Source organism: Cydia splendana, chromosome 6, assembly GCF_910591565.1.
Source record: "Cydia splendana chromosome 6, ilCydSple1.2, whole genome shotgun sequence".
In the NCBI taxonomy this organism is placed as follows: domain Eukaryota; kingdom Metazoa; phylum Arthropoda; class Insecta; order Lepidoptera; family Tortricidae; genus Cydia; species Cydia splendana.
The window spans coordinates 18230183-18251289 of NC_085965.1; the positions used below are offsets into that span (position 1 = coordinate 18230183).

Sequence of the window (21107 nt, forward strand, 5' to 3'; positions counted from 1 at the left end):
TGGCTATTCTGGGAACTTCTTCCCATTTCGTTTCACTGATTGTGGTCTTTTGTAGTTTAAATGAATATGATGCATTAATGCATGAATAGTGAGTCATTCATTATCAGTAGGTACAAAGTCCGGTAGCCACCAGTGGTAAATCAAATAAGCGCGGTATTTACAAAGTGCATAGAAATAAGCGTAAGGGTTTATTTTACCGGGAACATGATGTTTAGTTTAGTTTCTTTATTGGTAAAAATAGTAGATTGTTAACCAAGGGTTGAAAGGCACCCATTCCTGTCGAGGTAGTTTGGCGCTCGAACGCAGTGAGAGCGCCAATAATCCGAGACGGAAATGGTGCCTTTCACCCGAGTTAAACACTCTACTTTTCATATCGAATGCGAGGAAACCAAAGAAGACAAGGCAATTTCGCAAAATCAGTAATTGAAGTACCCAATAGACCTACGGCCATCATTTTTTTCCTTAGGACTTACTTGCAATCGGATACTTTACATGTGTGAAGATTAATAACCCCTAGCGAAAATCATTTAGATTGCAATATTTACGAAAACACACATTTTTTAACAAACTGCAGTAATTTTAAAATGATTTCTTCATTATAGTATGAAAATCAGCGGGATTGCCTCTTACTTTTTAATTTTATACTTTTTCATTCTAAAAGCCGCAACAGACTATCGGACCGCACCGCGATATTGGTGCGCCGCACCACTTAATAACATAATAAAAGTATTTTTAATATTAAATAACAATTTAATTAATACTATAAGAAATTTTTATCTTGTATTTTATTTTATTTTCATGAATATAGTGCTAAATAACTTTAAAAACCAATTTAATATCGTACAAACGTTTAACTGTGGCTGTATAAGATTCTGCCTTTGCTCATTTACGCAAGTGTAAGGTTTAAAAATATATTTTTGGTGTATTCCTTTTGGTTCCCGTCTTATGAAATCGAGTAAATAGAATTCAACGAAAGAAATCAAGAATAAAATGTTTTTAACAATTTACTTACATAATTTTTTATAAAAAAAGGATAAACGTGGGATTAGTAAAATTAAACAATTACTAATTGTTCCAGGCGAGGAAATAAATACACTCTCAGTTGTTCGTGGGACGGGGACGCAGAGGAGTACACCACTTTTCTGCGCTAGAGCATAAACGTATCACTTTCTGCGCACCTTTTAGAACAACAACGACCCACTTTCAGAGCATGAGATATGAAAAATATTTTACAGATGCGGCAAAGTTACAACATAATGAATACACCTCTGTGTAAACAATAATAATCAACAAAGATTCATTTACAAGAAGTAAATAAAATATTACAAACAACAAATCTGTTAAAAAAGCAAATTTTACTACTAATTTTCATTTCACCATAGTATCGATCGACGAACGATCGATTGGCTAGTTACCATCGTAAAGGTTTTCGCATATTTGTCCTACTTGCTTATTCGGGAATCGTCCGGACGGGCTTATTAAGAATTTCGCGAATTTATACCAGTTTTAATGCTTGTCCAAGAATCATCCGAGCGAGTTTTTATAAATTATCCTAGCATCAACCTTGTATATTTTAGCGATATCCTTAATCCAAATGATTAATTTTTGCTACTTACATTTTTATTTCCGATAAAATTGAGTAAATTTTACCCAAATGTCAGGGACTTAAACTCTTTGTTAACATGCAGCTACCTTCAATGTTCAACGCAATTTGTCGTAAAAGAAAAAAATTATAAATAAATTTACCAAGAATCTGCTTCCGTGATAACTGGCAGTTACCTGAAATGAGAGAAAATTGTTTAAAAACAATAAAATTCCAGGCTAGTCATTATTTAAATGTTATTACTTGATTTATATTTCATGTTTCGATGCTGCGTATAATCGCTGCCGCATCTATTCACATGGCAATCAGCCGATCACAAACGAAGCAGAAAAATATAGTAACGGAACCAACCAAAATTTGGTATTTTAGTAGCGGCGTCCAATTTTAAAGGGCCCACAGATTACCAGTTCGCCGGACGATATCAGCCTGTCAGTTGTTCGGAGTTGTAAAATTTTGCGTTTAACTGACAGGCCGATCGTCCGGCGAACTGGTAATCAGTGGGCCCCTTTAAGTACGTATATTTTTGTCTTAGCTTGCTCACGTAAAAAATAACATCCATCCCTTTCTATTTAGCGAGAGGCAAAAGGAACAGGTACAACACGATGCAAAATAAAGCAGAGACAAATAATTAATAAAGACTGACAATAGTGACAATGCACATCTCTCCGATCTATCATAGAAGTAAAAAATGTTTGCAATATATTATTTTCAAGTCTGAGATTCCTGTTTACCTATATCATAATATATGTATATATTTCCATCTTCTATAAAGTATAGTAAAACTATCTATAGTTTGTTTTTTTAGCATTAGAAAGAAGGTAAGCGATCTAGACATGTCTTTTTATTAGAAATTACCATAATACCATACCAAATATGTTAGAATTTGATATCATATACGATCTTTTACTTTCTTTTGCTTTCATAAGTAATATAAACAAATTTTTAAAGCGTTTTCCAATTTTTTTAACTAAAATGACACCTCAAGATTGTTTACCTTCTTTCTAATGCTAAAAAAAATTAACTATAGTGCTCTTAAGTATCATTATTGGACGTTTACGTTTACGTTTACGGAAAAGTTTCAGCACCCTACAAAATCACCTTCCACAGATCGACCTAACCCCAAACTAAACAAAGCTTATATTATGGGTACTAGGCGGCGATTTACACACTTATATAGATAAATGTATACTTAGATACATATGTAACATCCATACCTAACTCAGGAACAATTTTTTTTGTTGAACACACAAATAGATTTATGCCCTTACCAGGATTAGAACCTTGACTGTAAAAAACTTAGCTGTATTTTTTGTGTACTGGTCTCTGGTGTGAGTAAGTAGATGTGTTAATATTTTTAGACAGGACTATACCAGTTTGCGTCAGATAGTTGTTGCCAATTAAAATAGGGCCAGTTTTTATCGAACCCTCCTAAAGGTCAAGAATTCGTAGCAATCGCGAGTAGGGATCGTTATTGCTCCATTTCGGCGTAATCCTTTGATATTGAAATGCCAACCTACGCAAATATATCTTCTTTAAGAGATACAGACACAACAGGTACATACACACGTAAACACTAATTTCATTTGGATTTTTTGCCCCTTAGGCCACTTGCACCATTCACTAACCCGGGGTTAACCGGTTAAACCTGCGGAGTTACCATGTTTACCAGCACAATTTGACACTGAGTTAACGGCTTGACCGCTTAACCCCGGGTTAGTCGGGTGGTGCAAGTGGCGCTTAAGGGACTAAGGGCCACTTGCACCATTAACAAACCCGGGGTTAACCGGTTAAACCTGGAGTTGCCATGTTTACCAGTACACATTGACACTGGGTTAACAGGTTAACCGGTTAACCCCGGGTTAGATGGATGGCGCAAGTGGCGCTAAGAGATAGAAGCGAAAATACAATTGAACGTATTTTTTTTAGAAGGGCCATAGCTTTAGTTGATAAATATCTTACTTATAATGAATATCAAAGGAGGAAAATGGGAACTACCGTTTGTACGGAGAAGCGGTCGGCAACTTACCTTTTTATTAATGGTAATGAAACGAAGTATAGGTAGGTTTTTGACACATACAGTATAGATAGTGACATAACCCCGTAAGTAGTGTAAGTGTAGGGTGACCAAATCGTATAAAACATTTTTTGATCATATTGATCCTTTTTATAGTGCTACATAAAATAGTAGAAATTCAATAAAATGGAACTAAAAAAAATCCCTACTGAATAGTTGCCATAATTAAGCATTTTACGTAAAAAAAGTGACAGTTACTTAGTAAGTGGCGCCCTCAATTATTTTCTACAATTTCTTGTCAGACTATAGTTGTGTCCTGAGATACCTTTTTCAATCGAGTATTGTAAAAACATTCCAAGAGGCATGTTCTGGTTTTGAATTTGATCATGATTTGTCATAGATATGTTCTAATAGTGTCAAAAGTGATATTTATGATTGAATAAATGTCAGTTTTGACTCCATGTCATAATAATAGCCATTATACCTAGTCTAAAGAGGCCCACTGATTAACAGTCCGCCGCACGGTATCGGTCTGTCAGTTGTTCGGAACTGTCAAAATGTTGTTCTGACAGGCCGATACCGTGCGGCGGACTGTTAATCAGTGGGCCCCTTAACGATCAGAGCTAGAAGGCCTACCGCGAACATCGCAGTTCGCAAATTGCGGGCATCTTTCTCTGTCACTCTAATTACGCCTTAATTGGAGTAAAAGAGAAAGATGCCCACAATTTATCGAACATCAGTGTTCGCGGTAGACCCTTCGGCTACGCGTTGATGTCTTTAATATAGGCATTAGAAGTTTACATCGAGGGCAAATATATTTGGGTGCGATGTAACTCATGGTTCACGATAAAATTAAGATATGGCGTTAGTTTTTACAAAGTAAAAATAAAACATAATAAATGATGATAATTTGTAATGAAACTTAAAATTGTCCTTAATAGGTTAAAATTGTTCTTAATAGGAATCAAGGAATCATCTGTTTCTCTTCAATTCCAATAAAATATAAAAAAGCAAAGAATGAAAATTGTTTGTTATGCCTATAATTATGTCGTGCCCTAATTGGCTGATATTATTTTAAGAACGGAAAATGCAATACAATATAGAGGTATCTACTCTCCAGTACAGGTAAAAAAAATAGATTTTTTCAATAAGTTTTAATTTGTCTCGGAAATTCAGTAAAATAGGGGATTTTTGATTTTTTTTTATACAATTTTTCCACTATCCAGAGAGATCATGGTCACAAAGATGATGTGCGGCAATGTTGCTCAAATTATTCTTTTTGCATTAAACATTGCAGGTTTCCAAAACGCGCTAATTGTCAACAATCATCATAATTGTAAATAGTTTCTTTGTGTAAGATAATCGTGAATAATTGGTGCACAGAACAATTAAAATCGCTATTCATTACTTGCGTTTTCTTGATATGGATTGGTTCTTTTCAACATTATTTTATGAGAATGAGGAATGGGTGCGGTGTAAAAAAGAGTGATACTTTTACGGAAAAAATATATACACGCTATAAAATACGACTAGATTTCTTGCATAACATGAAGCACACAAGCTTACAAATTGAATTTAATATTTTGACTATCAGAGAAGAAAACTAGTAATTTATTATAAATACGTTTTGTGTGTTTTGTAATTTACCCTTATGGAAAAACAAAAACCTGTAGTACAAACCCCTGAGCATATTATTTACGTCTTCGCTAAAAATAAATATACGTATCAAGTTTCTTAGTACAATAATAAATAACTTTTATCGAGATAACCACAACGTACATTAGAGTTGACATTTACCCAGGCTCCCCGACCAATTTGCTATTAATTTAAAAACCTATGGTAACACTAGTCATGTTGACAAGTGGGTGACCAATTTAAATGCGGATCGAAGACGAATCCGACCTTTCAGAAGCAAAACAAAAACAAAAGATGGTAATGTGTTCCCACTGCTTGCGACAGTCGCTGCAGCGAGTCGGACCATTGTAGCAAGACCTCGGTATACGTAACAACAGGGTATTTGACTACAAGTCAAATCAGTTTCTTTTTTCTAACTGTCAAAACGATTTGCTACTTATGGAATGTATATGAAACAGCATGTTACGTCACGATCGAATTACCTACTCTTTATAGTTTTATACGGGATTTAAAATAGAAATGGTGTCTAAAAATAACTGCTGTCTACGTTTCTCTATTAATCTTATTACGCTTTATTTCTTGCATGGTATAAAATAAGTTATTTTAAATACAGCCAAATACCCTGTACAGTCAAGTGTAAAAATATGGGTGCACACATCGTACTTAAAAATATGTCCCATAACTCGTTTGTCAGCGAGAAGTATCGTTTGTAAGAACTTATGGGACATATTTTTGACGCTTGACTGTACGTACTTCAAGAGCGTACATATCTACTTATATTGATCCGCACAAGCCTTCGACTCGCCTATATTCTGTGAGTATTTGGAATGAGTGCCTTGTTGTTGACGTATTGTCGCTTCGCATTAACGCAATAAATGGACGGCTATAAGAAAACAGCCGCTTTTTCTGTCGTATAAAATTGACGTGAAGTTCAAGTGCAGTTTGATGGAAGTATTGGACGTGAGGAATAAAATATTAAAATATTTTGCTGTAAAATAGTATCATTAAAATATTTAGCAGCCAGAGGAGCCAGCCAGTTAAGTAATTAAGACTAAAGATTTTAAGAAAGAAAAAAGTAGGTAAGGTAAGTAGGAAAAAAGTAGCCTTGATAGGTACATTTCAGTTTTTTCAGTATTTTTGGTTTATTCCAGTTTTGTTAGTCTCGGTAAAATGTGCAAAATATGTGGCATAATGTTAATATTCAGAGAGGAAATGGGGACTATGTTTGTATAGAGCGATCGCAGGCATTCACCCATTTTCCTCTTAAGCTACAAGACAATATAAAAATCATTGATCATTGCCAGCGATTTCATTACGACAGCAAAATAGCTTAAACAAAAGTAAAACTTCAATCAGACTAAACTAAGAAACAAGCTTCCTTTCTGCCCAACGGACCATGTCAAATTAAGCTGCATAATTGTATGCACTACGGGAACATTCCAACTTCCTAATCTACAAAACACTGTGCTGAGTTAGTCGAGTATAGACTCTTTCATATCATAAATTGATCTCTCAGTTCTTAACAAATCTATTAAATCACGGTTCCCATTTAAACTGGTTAGAGAGAGTAAATATGAACAATAACCTTTTAGACTGTTGTTGGAAAATATTCACATAATTAACAAGGCAAAAATGTTATCCGGGTACAAATATCATGAAGGAGCTAGATAACGGTATAGGTTTTTATAGGCCCTAAATTAAGTTTAATTATAATGAGCGATGGCCATTGAGATAGGAAGGGCCTTGAGAAGCGATGAAGAAGCAATGTATACCTGAGGGTCTGCCGCAAAAACCGAAAATTGAAATTTCGTTATCTGTCTCTTTATCGCTCCAATATGCAAGAGTGATAGTGAGACAGATAACGAAATTTCACTTTTCACTTTTCGCGATAGGTCATCAGGCCCCGTAGACAAGGATGCCAATCGCTAACGCTCCGTAGTGAACGAAACGCAACTGTCACTGTCACACTAATATGGAAGAGTGATAGAGAGACACAAAGCGATTCTATAGCAAAGCGATTGTCACCTTGGCTAGGCCACCAGGACTTCAACGTGAGGGATCAACGATCTAGAGGATCTCATACCTAATATTTTACAGTTAAGAATTAAGATGTGTTCGGGGAATTCCGAATACTTCAAACTGTCGAGTAACGTCGAAAATGAATTTTAATATGATGAAATCATGGGTGATCTTCGTAACTACCCAGAAACCTAAAATAAGCGTAGCTTCACAGATATTGTACTTCAATTTGTGCTATCTAAGCGATTGGAATCAGACCTCAGATCGCTCAAGTTTCAGACTTGGCCTATTAATTAAAAGGATACATTAAAAAAAACGAGCGAGAATCGGACATATAGACTAATGAGAAAACCAGCTTTCAGTGGTGCAGACATCTTTATTGATCATTCGGCATCTCGATACTACTATTGATAAACTCGACACTTACAATGAGTGTTTGCTGGACAAGTATTCTAGCTACGCGAGCGTTGGAGGATATAATATTTTGTAAAAACCAGCGAAACTTGACTGACGATTCTTTACAACTGTACGTGATCGAAGAGCCATTTTATACTGGAAATCTTAAGCGGTAAATTCGCAAATAGAATGACATCGTGCAATGAGACGGCGGGATAATTTATTATTGCGTTGCGTTTGCGCATGGTGAGATAAATATGTCGTTAAAATGTCTGATGAACAAGGTTCCAACGGGGTCGTAAAAGGCTGGGGATACATTTTCGATGTTTGTTATTAAAATAAATGTTTTAACCGTCCCTAAAAAGTAGACAATATAGGATATACCTAGCATAGGTAAGTATAGACTACATACAACCTAAATCTATCAACCACTACAGTTTACATGCACAACTATAACACATTTAGCATACAGTTAGCAGTTGATACGCGGCTCACGCGCGCTCCGCCATTTTAATTTTCAGTTCACACGACCGCATTTCAGCCCGTCTTTAATATTGATGAGACCAAATTAGGTGCTTATGCTTGCTCTGCTTTTTTTGCGTAAAGCAGATGAGCACACACTACGAATATGGTTATTATGATTATTATACAGATTTTCACTTTATTAATTTTGCTCATTATTATTTTTCGCGCTACGTGTAACACATCCATAAATAAACGATTAAATATCGTTCTAAATTTACACACTTTTTTACGAATGTTTTTATTAAAGCATGGGATTTTGCATTATTTAAAGCATAGTGACTTCACGTTCTTGGCTCCAAATTTTCTAACAAAAGCTAATTTACATAATCTATCTGTGATTGTTTGAACATGGTTTGAACTGACAGCATAGCAATTTAAAAACTATAATTCCAACGCATCTTACTTAAAGCCAGTTATTCGAATGATTAAAATGCTTCCTAGTAAGTACCGTAAAACGGGGTGAGTAGGTTTCGCGGGGAGAGGTGGGTTATGAATGGGGAGAGAACGTTCAGAGGGGGGTGAGAAGGGATTTTAAGGCTACAGCTACAAAAATAATGTACTTATTACAATTTAAAATGGAGCTATAGTAATACGCATAATAAAAAATAATCGATCCAACAATCTTCCAAAGTCACCTTTGTATGAAAACCCTTCTCACCCCAAATACGAGGCACTACGGGGTGAGGTGGGTTTTCCTCTTTATCGTCAAAGTTATGAAATGGAACTTATGGAACTACCCAAAATAAAATAAAAACTAAAATACAAACGTCCGGAACACTTATTATATACACCATTCAGTTTTCATATGTAAAAATAAAATGTTATCGAGGTTTGAATTTCAGTTTTAACCCTACTCACCCCATTTTACGGTAATGTATAGTAGCACAAACACAAATCATTAGCATGCCAAAATGACACTATGTCACAGAAAGTCAACGGTTGATTCCTACTTCGATTACTTATGATGACATTGATGACCTCACCGCTATGTCATTGTGAACTTCTTTAGTCATAAACTTGCAATTTGTTTTCTAAGTGCATATTAACGCACAAGAGTTGTGGACGCTTTGAATAACATAGGAAATAAAATACAGAATTGTACACCTTATCCCATTGACTTAAGAATGCGCAGAAATGGCATTGTTTCTGCCATAACGCGTCGTCGTCAATTAAAACGTCAGTTGTCAATGAATAAGGAACAAAGTCAACATTACATGTGAATCTTATTATGTACTAATTACAGCGTAGGTAACTACTGCGTGTGTGTGTTTATAGTGGCAAAGCATGCACAGAACTTTATTTCTACCAGGCGTATTATGGATGAGTTTATCCATGTGATAAAATAAGTGTCACTTTAATACTTCAACACCTTGCATTTGAAAGAGACATACACTGTCATTATCACGTTGTCACGTAGACAAATACGACCATACCTAAAGATACCGACTCTAGTCGATCTGATTAACTTTATCACCAAATATTTATTCCTATTATTTTATTTAAAAACTAGACCAAAATTAAGATACCTACGCCTGCCGGGAAATGGTGCAAATGGATTGAAGTAAATAAACCGGTTTCCTAGTTTATTCAGAAGTATTACCAGGGTATAATTAGGTGATGAGACATAGTCTGATGGAATGTTACCGCAACACACGCCTTGGTCTATTTGCATTTTATTTTCTAGACCTACAACATCATCTACAGTTTTCATCATCATTTCATCTTCAATTTTGTAGGGAAGTACTTGTTTTATTACTTCACATCAAAACTAAGTACCTAATCTACTAAGTATCTGCCGGGAATACTTCTTTACTTTCTTTCAAACAAAGTTGTCTAGTTAGGATTTAATCGTCGTCTAATTAACCTGCATTTGTATTCCAATTCTGAATGAACTTCGCTAACAGAAGTAATTTCCAACAGCTAGTTTAATTAAAGTTCAAACTTCGTAATTTAAACTTTATTCGCTCTGCTTAGGTTTCATTTTCCTAAAACACAGTTGAACAAAATGCGAGATTCTGAAAGTTATTTTTTTTGTCAAGCGAAATTAACTTTATAATCTCAGAAGCTCAATGCTTTATATGCCTATAGAATTACATCGCAAACGGCTAAAGTCTTAAGGCTCTATTTGGCCTGCAGGGTCACCTGGGGGCCTACGGCCAACAACGAAGTTCGCAAACTGCAAGTGTCTTTCTCTTTTACTCCAACTAAGGCGTAATTGGAGTGACAGGGAAAGATGCCCTCAATTTGCGAACTTCGGTGTTCGCGGTAAGCTTTCTGCATATTCCGGTCTTTAGTAAGAATTTTAATGAGGATTGTTGACAAATTTATGCAAACGCGGTGGGCCCATTCATGGAGTAGTTAATGGCTGGACTCTCGTGTGTTTAAGGCAGAACTACATGAAGTGTAGGTAAATTAACTTAATGTTTAACGTTTAAATTATATCCTTTATCTATAGCTTAACGATGTGAATGGCGACCGGACCGTTTCGTCGGACTCCCGCCGCATGCCTCTTTCGGCTTAATATTTTAGCTTTTCTAGTTTTCCATTAATGTCGATTTAGTAAGACGGACCCTATCAATTTTGGTAGTTCTTGAAACATTCAGAAACTTGCAACATTTTCTTATTTTACAGTGCCTAAGTTTATTTATCAAAACAAGCGGACACGGTGAAACTACTTATAAGATTTCCTTGTTAGTTACGGAACCATAACAGATTAGGAAATTACTTATTAACAATAAACAAAAACATACAATGGTTGGTCCTGTATAAGTATTTAACCTTCCCTCAGTGGCTTGGCAAAAATGTGCTATTGAAATTGGAGTTGAATTTATTGAATTTTAGAATTGAATTGTAGAATCCACGACAGATGATGCCAGATTTATGTCCAACGGGCCTCGACACAGAGGAGAGGATATACCACTTGAGTATGACCTATATATTCAGATTCGCATTCAAAAAATATAGTTCGTGTCATCCACGATGACGCGCAAATTTGTCAAATCTAACCTTTAATAACATGGCAATACGAGTCAAGGCACGCGTCTTCGTGAATGACACGATCTATACACGTTACACACTTGACAATAAAGTATATGCCACATATTTGTATCCCTTTATCCGAATCGACACATTTTTGACTATAACCAGACAAACATTAACTACGCAACTATGTACAACATAACAAATTGTAAATGGGTATTAATTACGTTGGGTCGTAAAGCGTGTTAGTAATGCGAAATGATTGATAATAAATCATAATGGCCAATTACCTTCCTTAAACATATCGGTACCGGGGGTCGGTGAACTGGCGGCGCCATGACTATTCTGTGTGAGACAGACTACCAGACATAGACTCTGCATAAAGGGGCCCACAGATTACCAGTTCGCCGGACGATATCAGCCTGTCAGTTAAACGCAAAAGGTGACAGCTCCGAACAACTGACAGGCTGATATCGTCCGGCCAACTGGTAATCTGTGGGCCCCTTTATGAGGCGGCGACGGCTCGCGGATACTTGCTGTCACCTCAAATAAAATAAGTATTCAAAACCGTAAAATGTGCCTAATTTGCTCCAGTGGTAATTGTGCTTCAACTGTTTTTATAAGTGTATGAAAACTACACCGAAAAAAATAATTTTCTACAATACTACCAGAACGTATAGTAATTAAAAATATAGTTATACCTACTAAAATCCGGTAGTAATAACAAAAAATGTTGTATCGTGTAAAACTTGTTTTTTAAACATCACTGTTTAATTCTAGTTAAATGCAATTTAGTACTGCTTACAATTTCGTTGTATATGTAAAGATGCAAGTGTTGTAAATATTAAACGTTTGTCTCGTTTAATATATGCATCGTAACACTAACTATTGATATGTAAAAATAAAGATACGAGTGTACACGTTACAAGTTATTATGTTGTGGTAACTATAATGCATTGTAGTCTGAACGAATCAAACAGTTGTGCCAACACCAGGGTGTATGCGCGGGTGGCGGGGGGCGAAGAAAGGAATTGCGCAATTCACAGAATGGCAGCCATTACGCCAGCGTCTTACGTTCCGGCCGGTCGGTGTTTTATTTACGTAGATCCTGTCCATAATTTTATTGTAAACTAGTACAAGTGTGTAGTATAAGTGCGTGTTGTTTGCGTGTTGCTGACACAGTGAAATGTGCGGGCTCCGATTAAGGAAAAGTCCTCCCGCACCGATGTGGATAAGGAGGGATTCAAACTGGTGGAAAGGAAACGCAAGGCGCGCAGGGCGCCTCGTAAAACTCTGTGTGGCACTGCGGAGCCGGTTAATTCTGGCCTACGAGTTGCGACACCGAGTAAGGCGCTCTTCGTGTCTCGCCTGCATTACTCCGTCGGGGCCGACGAGGTGGTGGAGTACGTCCGCCGGAAGACTGGCTACACGCTGAGGGTGCACCAGCTACAGTCGCGTCACTATGTGCACTTCAGTTCATTTGTAGTGCGCGTGCCGCGGCCTCTGCAGGACACCATCGCAAGCGCGGACTTCTGGCCGAAGGGTGTGGTGTTTCGGCGGTTCCGGGGCAACCTGCCGAATCCTACGCCGAGTCAGACGACGCTACGGAGCCACGCTGTTACGTCGTCGCCCAAATCCAATGTTTAATTTGTATGTCATTTTTGTGTCTATTGTTTTCTTTGTGGAGACAAAATGTTTTTTTCTTTTGTAGTGTCACAGTGCCTTGGTTTTACTGTAATGCTGTGTTACTTATTTGATCAATAAAATAAAATAAAATAAGTGTGTAAAACTTGTCTGTATTTACTAGAAGAGCAGTGTACTGGTTATATATTGTTCACGTAACCAGAACCCACTGTGCTGAAGGGACTTCTAAACGGGCCATATGTTCACTGCAATATGTGGCCGGCAACTATTAGTGTCCCTCTCTAACATGTGAGTAAGAGGACACCAATAGTTGCCGGCTACATATTGCAGTGAACATATGGCTCGCTTAGAAGCCCCATTAGCACAGTGCGTTCTGGTAACGTGAACAATATAAAACCAGTACACCGCACAAATCGTTCAGTTACATATACTGAATACCTTGTTATAACAACAGGACAGGAACGTATATGTTACTGTATTATTTAGTAACCATTAACAGACCGGCTAGTTGGGTTTACTAAAAGTCTTATACCCACTACTATACACTTCATAGAATTAACAAATTTAATTTAACAAGAATGGTCTGGTTATGTTTACAAAGTGTCCTGTCGTCACATATACAACAAGACAATATAGTACAGCTAACCAGATTCTGGTTACCAGTACCAGGTTTTTTTTTCAGTGTATGTCACAACCGCATTGAAGTGTTACAACATGATAGTAGTGATGGTCTATTTTCAATCGGCATATAGGTATATCACCATACCTACCACAATGTAATAATTTTAAAATTTAATTATATTTCGTAGAGAAGTATGCACATTCTATTGTAAATTTGCTTGCTAAACATGTTATGCAGGCAAACCTATAATATAAAACGTGTTGAACGTGTAGTTAATCATATTTTTCAGTTAATCCTAATAAAATATGTACTTATCTTATTTTTGTTATGTTGCGACGACGAAAATAGACGTAAATATGTATTTTAAATATGTTCTCATGTCAGTGATGTATTGTCTTTATGAGAATAAATGTCTTTAAACCTTAAACCTTAAATTTAGTCAAACGAGACTCGAACCGCAACGGATTTGAAATATTTGACAACCGCTCAAGCTATCCCCTAAGATACCTATGTTATGATCCTAGACCTAATTTCCCTAATTCCCCAAAACATTTATTTTAGATATAAGCTCTACACGAATTCACAATAAAAAAATCAATTGTAGAGACTCTCATGCTTAATTGGTGAATCGCTTTCTTCTCATATAACGTCAACTGTTCCTGGGTCACTTAGAAATCATACTTTTATAAAACTTTCTTACAATTTTTTTTCTGTTGCTGTCGGGACAGATAAGAAAAAAGTCATCAAAATTAGGAAAAAATATTGGGAAGTGATCTGTGATACAAGCGCAAGGCCGCATAGGCATTTCGCTGGGTGCGATACTCCATGAAGATTAATAAGTTATTTATACAGAGTGGTTTATAAACTGGGGCAGCACGGGGGTTTCCAAATCTTAATAAATACAGAGAAACTGCCTTGTCGTTAAGTATATCGGTATCAAGGGTCAATAAACTATCAGCTCACTATTCTCTGCGTAACAACAAGACCAAGCCCCTATTTCACCACGGCGACAGGTGCGACAATTAGACAAATGTCACTGTTGCTGACGTCACAGGCATCCATGGGCTACGGTTACCGCTTACCATCGGGCGGGCCGTATTCCTGTTTGCCACCATCATTATAATTATTCAAAAAAACTTTATTATATCGGCAAAAAACAGGTATTTCTCTTGCGAAGTTTATGATGATGATGATGACAAATTGTCACACGATTTAATAGAACTTGCGGTAATTCTTGACATGAAATGAGTTCTGTATCGGAATTTCGTGACAATTTGTCATTAGCTTCGCAAAATAAGTACTTATTTATAGGCGATATAATGGAGTTTTTTTTTAATTAATATGTTGGTGGCAAACAATCACACCGCCCGTCCGATGATAAGCGGCTACCGTAGCCTATGGAGGCCTGTGACGTCAGTAACAGTGATGTCGACAATTGACGCACCTGTCACCGTGGTGAAATAGGGGCCAAGCGCCCGGTTCTGTTTAACAATTTGTTACAATTTTGTCCTTATTTTGATACGACCCTGAAGATCGCTTACACTGATTGGTGCATGTGAAATGAAGTGAAATTCGTGCGTGCGATAAAAAAAAACAACGGGTTGCACTCCGGAAGTGCCGGCAGAAGTGAAAACTCAATGACATTGTAACAGTTTTTCGATCAGGTCACGTGTCCGTCTTACGTCTTACGAATCTTACGGTCACGTGACCTGTCGCGAGTTTAAAATTTTTTCCACATCACAAAAAGTGCACAGCGCTGCTAATGAAGTTTTCACTTCAACAAGTTCAAAACCATAACAATTTGTTAATTTAGGATAGACCTCCATGACAGTGTTCCACCGGGTGCGACACTATTCTCGTAAAGCTTCAGTGTTTGTTTTTGAACTAGGACAGAATGGGGATTTACTAAATTTAAATTTTTAGGAATGACATATTTATTATACAACTGTTGACAACCAATTATGAGCCTTGTAGCTTGAAATAAATGAATTTTATTTTATTTTTATTTTTATTTTTTATTTTTTATTTATTTTTTAAATATAAATAGACGTAGCCCTAATACGTTTACCTGTAACTTTTCTTCAGTTGCTTAATTATATAAGTATTAAATAAGCCTAAAAATATAGACTCGTTACTGTCATTAGCTATTACAAAGGGTTAATTTCTTTTCAGCATGGAATGAAAAAACGGAACAGCTTAAATCGAATTTATCTGTGAACTGATGAGAAATTATTCTAGCGTTGACTTCCCATCTAAATAAGCAGAAACAGCAAACGAGAATTTAAAAAGGTCAAACGTCCTATTGACAGACAATTTCTTAAGTAATTCCAATAGTTTACATCCGATTTGTCACCTCCATTGCTAGGAATCACGATCTGAATAAGGATTTGAGTTGATAATTACATATTAGACAAGTATCAATACAAGCAATGGGGCAGTTACATAATCCTAAATTATTTCCTCTTATATAAACTCAACAGTTCCAAATGATTAACGATCTTCTTTTAATATCCACCCTGTTTAAACAAACTCATCAAATTACCAGGTCTATGGTCAGAATAGACTCCTCATTATAACACAATTCGCACCCGGAATCTCATTAACAGTAGCATTGTTACAAATTCACGGGTTATTTGCCACTGCCACCCGTTGCCAAAACAACAAAGGCCAGTGAAAGCCAGCATTTGCATTGCAAATTAGAAATTTGTTTAATTACATTATTAAAGTTGCCAAAAAAAATTGCTCTCTCCGATCTTTGACTCGTTACTCAATGCGGTTTTTGAAGAAATCGCGGCACATGTAGATCATACTCATCAGTGGCTTTTCACTTCATCATTTGCGGCAAATTCGCAACCATTGTAAAGCGTTGGTCTTGATTGTCATTTCATCAGTCATCGTACACTTTTTATACAGTAATGTTTCCGTCTTCGCATATAATGTGTTACTGTACCTAAGTACGTGTGACGTACAAACGATACAAAGTTTAAACTGCAGCTTAACAACCAGTACTTAATTTAAAATTCTACAAACCAAAAATTAATTAAAATAATATATATAGAAGTTTGCAGAAATCTTCGGAGCACTTGATACCGCGTGATCAAAAGAGGCTAATGTTATTAACACTTCCTCAGTCTTGACCACAAATTGTGTTTTGTTTTTGTTAGATTTCTTGCTTATGATTTATTCTGAATAAAAAATCCGTATGTATGAATAAAAAGTCCATATTGCACATGATGAATGAACGACTTTAAAAGAATGACGTTTCTACAACCGCATGCTGCTTTAATTTAAGTAAGTGGGTGCACTGCATATTAATGTGGTTACTGCTTGAATTAAAGTCAAATTTGGGAATTAAAGTCAGTGATGTAAAAGTTGCAAAACTTATTAGAAAATTAAGGAAACCTTTACAATAATAAAGCAAAAATAAAAATAACGCAGTCTTTATGGGTATCGTTTTTATGTGTTAAACAAAAGTGTCATTAGAACAAATTGGTTGCTATGGATCTCATTATGATTATGACATCATGATAACATTGATTTCGTCTTATCAGTCGTCGTGGACTGCAGATTTCGTTATGGAGCGCGATAATCGAACAAACGTTTTAAAAAAATTTATATTTTGAGTTAGATGCATCAAAAATGTCGTGTGAGTTCAAATGAGCTACTTTCTAGTCCGTCTAAGCTAACTCTGCACCGATTTTGATACAATAAAATGTCGGGGTATCATTAAAAATATATTTTCATACACATTTTACATAATATAATGACATTCCCACACGTAGTCATTACTAATGCTGTGCTGAGTTATCTCGGTCCAGCTCTAGCGCCATCGCCATCCCAACCAATGGTAACGCACGAACAGCTATGGCGAGTGCGCGCGCACGTGCGGCGTACGCTCCCGATATTGTTATACTTGCTAGATTTTACAAGCTCTTAACAACCGGTGAACAGTATCGTCTTGGGTCGTCCCATTAGTTTTTCGTCAAGTTCTTAAATTAGTCCTATTCTGCTTGCGTCACTCATTCTACATTCGTCACAATCATCGGTGGCTTTCAATGTAGAATGAGTGACGAAAGCAGAATAGGACTAATTTAAGAACTTGACGAAAAACGAATGGGACGACCCAAGACGATACCAGTCTATGATTGTGTTTGATGCTTAAATTTTAATTATTTATAATTAGGACCATATATCCATCACTTTACCGTTTAATTTCCAACTAAGAACACTACAATTGTCACGAAATTCCGACATGTAACTCATTACAACCTGTCAAGAATTACCTACAATTCTTCTAAATCTTGACTGATTTTTTCCGATATAATAAAGTTTTTTTAAATAATACAATTATAGTGGCAAACAGGAACACGGCCCGCCCGATGGTAAGTGGTAATCGTAGCCCATGGATGCCTGTGACGTCAGCAACAGTGGTTTTACAATTGTCGCACCTGTCACCGATGTGAAATTGGGGCCTGAAAAAATATGAAAATACTGAGCAATTATAATTATACTTTGGGTCATTATCTAATATCTTATTTACCACGGCGATACCTACGTACCTAACAAGTGTTCTAGATACTTACATGAATGTGTGAAACTAACAATGAATACATTAACATCCGTTAAGTACACCGTTTTCCAGCAAATTTGCCGGTCAAAAGTCTCACACATAATTGAAAGATCAAAAACATATAAGTATTTCACAGTAAAATAAATATAATCAAAAATTAAACTACTTACATTCTCAATTCTATTACCAAGTGCCAAAGCTCAAATTTGAATGATCTTTGACTGTCATGAACATCGTTTTAACTCCCTAGTTGCAAAGTGTCCATCATTATAAAGCCATAATTTAGCGAAAGTGACAGTTACAATAACTTTAAAACAAAAAAGCACGGAGTTTTGAATTTTATTCCTTTGTAATAAATTCCTACCCCACATTTTAAAGAGTAATGCACACTGCACACTCGCCGTTCGCGTGTCAAGTCAATCTGCGGCTAGTTTTAGAAAATGTCATATTTGTAATTTTGATTGTTTTAAACTTTCAACTTTATTTACTAAACAGCAAGGTTGATTTTGCAAATATCAACTGAGTATTTATTATACCTAAGTGGGTAGATTCGAAATTCGTACGTCAATTTTCGTTTGACAAATTGCGAGTAGGTATGGCGATTCGGTCAGAGGAACGTTTTAAACAATTACGCACCCACTTTCGTCCGATTAAATCGATTTGAGGCGTGTGAATTATCTGAGCACATTCGTTTTCTGTAAGTACTGATTTCTAATTTAGTCTAAAACATATTGGGGTTAAATTACTTTAAAAATTAGCGCGGCGAAACCGCAACTTTTTGTTATTCTACTCAGCACGTTTCAAAGATTTGTGGTCGAATCTAAACGTAAAGACGGCTAAGTATTTTTTTTAATGATTTTAAATGAATAGTTAGTGAATAAAAATGTCGATACCTATGACCATAAGATAAGATTAGATAAGGTAAGATAAGATAAGATAAGAAAAGTTTGTTTATTAGAATCGAGTGATAATTTCATTCAAAAATCAATTCCTGGAAGGCCTAATAGATAATGCGCTGAGAATCTACCGCTATTAGGTAGAAATGTTACCACGCAATAAAATTGTGCGTTTTTTGTATCAATCGTGTTATTAGAAAACTGTCAATAAAATTCCTCAGAAACCGATAATCCAGCAACAGCTTTCCACAACCGCACTTATAACTTAGTATTATTCAATTATCTCTTGTATACCTATATACATTTAAAAAGTCTGTAATAATACAAGGATTAAGCTTAAAATCGCTTGAATAACGTGCATTGGTAAAAAGGAAATCAGATTATAAGCATGAAGGTCAAGACGGTTTACTAGCGATTTTCCGCCGCGCGATATTCACGGGGTACTTTTTTAGCCTCATGATCTCGTGTCTTCCGCAGTTAGCCGATATAAAATCGACTTTGTTACTGATTAGATAAAGTTAAAAATTGCAATGGTAGTTGACGAGATATACGAGGTTCTAGCGGACGGCTAGCCGTTCCGCACTACATATCCGATTCACATCCAATAAGCGATAACCGACGAATTCCTAGAATGAAGTGACACTTGGATTTATAACGGCCTGTTCACTAATTAACAGGGGCCCACAGGGGAGTTAGAACAAAATTTTGACAATTCCGAACAACTGACAGGCCGATACCGTCCGGCGGACTGTTAATCAGTGGGCCCCTTTAGTGGACGGTGAATCGATATCTAGAAAATATTATATAACAACACATTTCTTTCTAATAGATAAATATATTTTATATTTTTTTTTGTTAGATTTGGATAGTATTTGGCTAGTATGAAGAGCTCACGTTTTCTTAACTGAGAAGAAGATATTTTAAGACATACGATGTTATTGCGCTTATATTGTACAGAATAGGGAACTCTATCTATTAATCAAATTTTATCGAAATCTAACGAAAAAAATTTTTATAACAAAATAGAAATCGGCCCAGTTAACCACAGAGTATTTTAATGTCAACATGTAGGTACTTTGTATTATTACATAGAAATTAAAGCAGAAAATCAATAATATTTTTAACAATCGCAACACAGCACTCACTGCGTCTATTAATAAAGTACAATAATGCCAATAATTACAGCAGTTATTGTTTATTTCATTATAAGCAATTAGAAGTTTGAGTATAAAGTTTTATATTTATGTTTTATGAAATATCCACCTACACATATACCGTGATCCTATGCAATTATAAGGAATAAAATAAACATAAAAATGTTATCACACACCCTATCATTTTATGGAAAAGTGATTTTTACACTGCAAAAGTGTAGTAAAAAACAGGAACTTCGCTTAGAATAAAAACGTATATCAATATGATAGTATTTAAAGTTGATTTTAGTATCAAGTAATTACTTGATACTAGTAGGAATATAATTGGGTGAAAAATAAATTGCCCTTTTAAGATTATACGCGCATTTTAAGATAACTCTCTCTAAAGCGCGTTAAAATTAATTTACGTAATAATAATGTAACGAAGCCGATTCTGAATTTATCAATTTGCTATGGTTTAATTCCTAGTTCAGGCGCACGTAACAATGTACGTAAAATGTAAAAGTTCACGCACAATGTAACATTAGCAATAAGGTTTTCTCAATAAATTATTCTTCATTCATTTAATTTCTAAGATTAGGTTATTTATAATATAAATATAAAAGTAAAATATAAAAACACTTACAAATCAATAAAAAATACATATAAACACATTATAAAAAATCTAACCTAGGGTGCCGCCAGCAGCGGGGCAAGGCCCAAGGCTCCGGTGGTCAGGGCTGCAGAGAGAGGAACCGGCGGACTATCCGCGCCGTGTCCAAGATCACCGCCTTGTGCATGTAAATGATTCTTATTCTTATTTTCTTTTTCTATTCTTATGCATCTGACGCGTACCAATAAGTAGGTAGTAGCGGAATGTCTTATGAGGTGTCATTAGACATCCTGCTAGTAACCGCATAAATGGTGATTTATAGTGCATTTAGGTGGCACCAATCAGCGTCAAGGGTAATTTAAATTTAAAAAAAATTATTAAAACCGTAACAAATTGCTTAATCAGAATCGGCCTCAGTGTATATTCATACAAACTGTTGAGGACTCGATAATTTTTAG

At 35.8% G+C, this 21107-nt stretch overlaps 1 long non-coding RNA gene across 1 annotated transcript in view; it reads right to left on the reverse strand.

Annotated features, from left to right (window-relative positions):
• Window positions 1-1093: 1093 nt before the first annotated feature.
• Window positions 1094-21107, reverse strand: part of LOC134791794 (uncharacterized) — a 56241-nt gene continuing 36227 nt past the window's right edge. Inside the window, exon 4 of the long non-coding RNA XR_010144317.1 lies at window positions 1094-1779. This is a non-coding gene — a long non-coding RNA (uncharacterized LOC134791794). The remainder of the gene's footprint in view (window positions 1780-21107) is intronic.